Source organism: Cyprinus carpio, chromosome A11 (assembly GCF_018340385.1).
Source record: "Cyprinus carpio isolate SPL01 chromosome A11, ASM1834038v1, whole genome shotgun sequence".
Lineage (NCBI taxonomy): Eukaryota > Metazoa > Chordata > Actinopteri > Cypriniformes > Cyprinidae > Cyprinus > Cyprinus carpio.
This window is the reverse complement of record NC_056582.1, coordinates 13,828,469-13,832,505: the sequence shown is the minus strand read 5'-3', so window position 1 is coordinate 13,832,505 and position 4,037 is coordinate 13,828,469. Positions and strand designations below refer to the sequence as shown.

Below are 4,037 nucleotides of genomic sequence, written 5' to 3'. Positions count from 1 at the left end.
AGTCTGGTGATAGATATTAACACTAAAACATCTGCCACTAAAAAACAAAATGGCATGCATTGCAGTAAACTTAAAAAGTATGAATGGTCCAAATGGATTTTATAAAGTACAGCACAATGGCCTTGTGGTAAGGTCATTAGTTGCTATTTGAAAGAGTGATCCATGCAGGAAGCCTCAAAAGCTCTCTTTAGCTTACCACATTAAAAAGGTATGCATTACACTAGTCACTGGATTGCACCAGCAAAACTAGCTCAATACAACATTTTACAGGCCTGCCTGAACAATAAGGATGGCCCACTGACCTGGGGTCAGTGTGAGAGTGTTTCGGCCGAGAGCTGTACTGTCACTGAAAATTTTATGTGAGCTGATCCTGAACATGCATTTTTATGCTTTGCAAACTTAAACATTTGGTTTTCTGTGATGTATTTTACAGAGTGGTTGTAAATTCTGCTGATTAATAAAAAAATTAACATAATATCTAACATAGATGAAGGCTTCAAAATAGAAACAATGTCTTGATAGTATTGAAAACATCAATATAAACTACAAACCAACCAGTATAGCACATTTTTCATATTGTAGATGTATTAATTGCAGGTTGTTGGCAATTGCCTTTGTGAAGTATTGCAAATACAATTAAAAATTTTTTTTTAATAGTATACTTTTTAATACATATTAATATAAAGTGTTAAAATCTATATAATATGTTAAAATAAGAAAATGAACATATTTACTATATATTAATTGAAATAAAATGTAAATGTTATTTCTATATAAATACACGGCTAAAAATCAAATTTATCATGCTCTTGTGGTAGGGTCAGTAAAAAAAATTGCAAGTAAAATGAACTACTGCCCTTATTGGCTAGCAGAAGCTGCATTAAAGTGATAACTTTAGTTTAGAGAACATCAAAATGAGTCTGTATAACAAATCTTATTTGTGATGACCCCACAAACAATTTAAGAGGAGATTTCAGAGGTGGAAGTCATTGATAAACTCAACACCTCATAAACATCAGTGCAGTAACTACACCACTCTGCTGCCAAAAGCATCCCAAGGCACCCACATTATATCACTGACAATCGTGATTACTGCACGACTGAGCTATTAAAACTGCTTTGAGGATTTCACAGACAACCTCAACAGGGCTTATTTATTAGTTCATTTACCACCTTATTGGTGCAGCCATTAGTGAACTACAGGTGAACTTATCAGTTGTCTTTGCAGAGACATCTTTCACGGGGTGAATTTGTAAGTTGTGTTTTAAGAAATGACGGAGATTGGTTCCGCCCGGACCATAATTCTCAAACACCGGGAACTCCGGGAAGGGAAATCAGGGTTTTATTGATCGCAGGTGGATAGATGAACGGGGCGATCGTGGATTGGGCAGTATGAAGAGAAGGAGGAGTATAAAGAGGGCCTCAGAAACTGCAGAAGAGAAGGAGGGGAGTTCTTTGTTTTATGTGAGCCGATACGGCGACCCGGACCCTGCGTGAGTTGGAGGGTTCGGGGGAGTACAGTGGAAAGAAGGCAGAGGATATTGTTGGCTGGGCAAAGACGGAGACAAGGGTTTGGCAGAAACAGAAACCGGGCTGAGTATATTGGGATGTATTCTTAACTGTGAAATGCTCCATGGATATGTGTAACAAATTCGGAGTGGTTGAAAACAGGAAGACTCACCGGAAGTATCGCCGAAGGAGGCCTTTTCGACAGGGCACGTGGCAGCAGGAGAAGTATCCAGGAGCTGGAAAGAAGAGGGAAAAGAGACCTCGTGTTAGTAACGGTGTGAGTACCCTAAACCATCGTACAGCAGTATAATCATCTAGAGTGAACCATCTGTGAGCGTTTTGTGAGTTGTGGCATAGTATGTGAGCGGCCCCACTGGGGAGGAGGATTGTGGGTGAGCCGGGACCAGTGAGCGAGAGGATGTTAGGTTGTTGTGGCGGCAACGTATAAATCTGAATATTCGTGGCATCAGTGTCTTCACGACTTCCAGGACGAGTCTTTGGTCAGACGGGGTTTTGACCCTAAATTCACCAGGAGTGTGTGGAGTGCAGTGGGTGAGTCTTTGTCCTTTGCTGTGAGTGTATACACTTGGAAATTGCAGTGTTGTGCGGTGTTGTGTCGTCAACAACCACTTTTCAGGCCCGACGAAATCCTGTGAAGGAAGCGAGTACCGAGGCGGGCGAAGAAAACATCTCCAATTATATGCCGTCAAATGACCTCCTGACCCTTCTTCCCCACGTGACGGTGGTGGGAAACAATTTCAAGTAAGAACAGTGTGGATCTATTGGGAAGTATTAATGGTGAGGAGTTGGCTGCTGTGGGAGGAAATCAGCTGTGCGTGTATTATTACCTGCTGAGGAGTTCTTCAAAGGTCAGCAGTTGGTAGAAGCCTCAGAAAAGGAACGTCTGACGTCTATTCCCTCGAAGGTCTGTGAGTTACATCACTTCCCGTTTCCCTGTATATTCACCGTAAGCTTATGCCCAAAGCTAAAGCCAGCATATTGTGTTGTACACTCGCGTGTATGCCCAAGTGAAGTCCCAGTTACCTTTGATGTACTTACCTTATGCCCAAAGCTAAAGCCAGCATATTGTGTTGTACACTCGCCTGTATGCCCAAGTGAAGCCCCAGTTACATTTGATGTACTTACCTTATGCCCAAAGCTAAGGCCAGCATATTGTGTTGTACACTCGCCTGTATGCCCAAGGGGAAGTCCCAGTTACCTTTGATGTACTTACCTTATGCCCAAAGCTAAAGCCAGCATATTGTGTTTTACACTCGCCTGTATGCCCAAGTGAAGTCCCAGTTACATTTGATGTATTTACCCTATGCCCAAAGCTAAAGCCAGCATATTGTGTTGTACACTCGCCTGTATGCCCAAGTGAAGTCCCAGTTACCTTTGATGTACTTACCCTATGCCCAAAGCTAAAGCCAGCATATTGTGTTGTACACTCGCCTGTCTGCCCAGAGTGAAGTCCCAGTTGTATTGGATGTACTTACCTTATGCCCAAAGCTAAAGCCAGCATATTGTGTTGTACACTCGCCTGTCTGCCCAGAGTGAAGTCCCAGTTGTATTGGATGTACTTACCTCATGCCCAAAGCTAAAGCCAACATATTGTGTTGTACACTCGCCTGTATGCTCAAGTGTAACCCCAGTTGTCTTTCCTACGGACTTACTTGTGCCCCCGAGTGAAGAGCCAGCGGCCCCTCTGTCCACTAGCCGTGTCCAGTCCTGTTACACTTACCTTTATGCTCTTGTGCAGATCTAGCGGGTCCCTTTGAAGCGTCTACCTGCATGTCGACTTGTCACTCAGGATACAGAGACCGTGGAAACCCCCTCCCGTACACTTACCAGTACGGTTTTAGTTGGATCCCGGCAGCCCTTGGGCAGTTCCCCCAGCATCTGGACGACCGGGAGTATAATCCGCTGGGTCGCCTCGGAGTTCGTCAAAAGTAGCAGCAGGTATCCATTGTGCATCCAAACTTTCAATACTTACCACTTGTATCTGTTACGTCCAGGGAAGGAGAGGGCCCTGGACAGTCGTCCTGCAAGCCAGAACAAAGGGGCACTTGTGAATAAGCTGATTGTCGTCACATAGCCAGAAGGAAAGAGGAGTGAAGGACTCACCTGAGATCTCCCGTGACGGAGTCTAAGAGACTCGAGACTGTTACTCTCCAAAAGGAGGGTTGGATTTTAGCCTCCCTTCCCCATACCCTTTTTTTTAGTAATTTAATAAAGTCTGTTTTAATATTTACTTACCGGCTCTCGTGTGTCTGGTCATTGGGGTGTTCTTGGGACCTCCTCGAGGTGGAAATTAGGAAGGGGCGTGACTCACAACATCGGTGGTCAGCTCCGACCTGTGACATTATGAGTTGTCTTTGCAGAACCCTTGGAACAGCAGGCAAAATCCAATTGTAAATCCAATCAAGGCAGTCATTAAACAGCTATTAGTGGCCAGAATTGAGATCTCAGCAACAATCTAATCGGTGACATCTTTCCTTAGATGACCCAAGCTATTACCTCATCAGTGA

The 4,037-nt window shown here is 43.8% G+C and overlaps 1 long non-coding RNA gene across 1 annotated transcript; it reads left to right on the top strand.

Annotated features, from left to right (window-relative positions):
- The first annotated feature begins 1,275 nt into the window (after positions 1-1,275).
- On the top strand, positions 1,276-3,760 carry LOC122146604. Its single transcript, XR_006161124.1, has 2 exons — positions 1,276-2,434; positions 3,269-3,760. It is a non-coding gene; the product is annotated as an uncharacterized LOC122146604 (long non-coding RNA).
- The last annotated feature ends 277 nt before the right edge of the window (positions 3,761-4,037 follow it).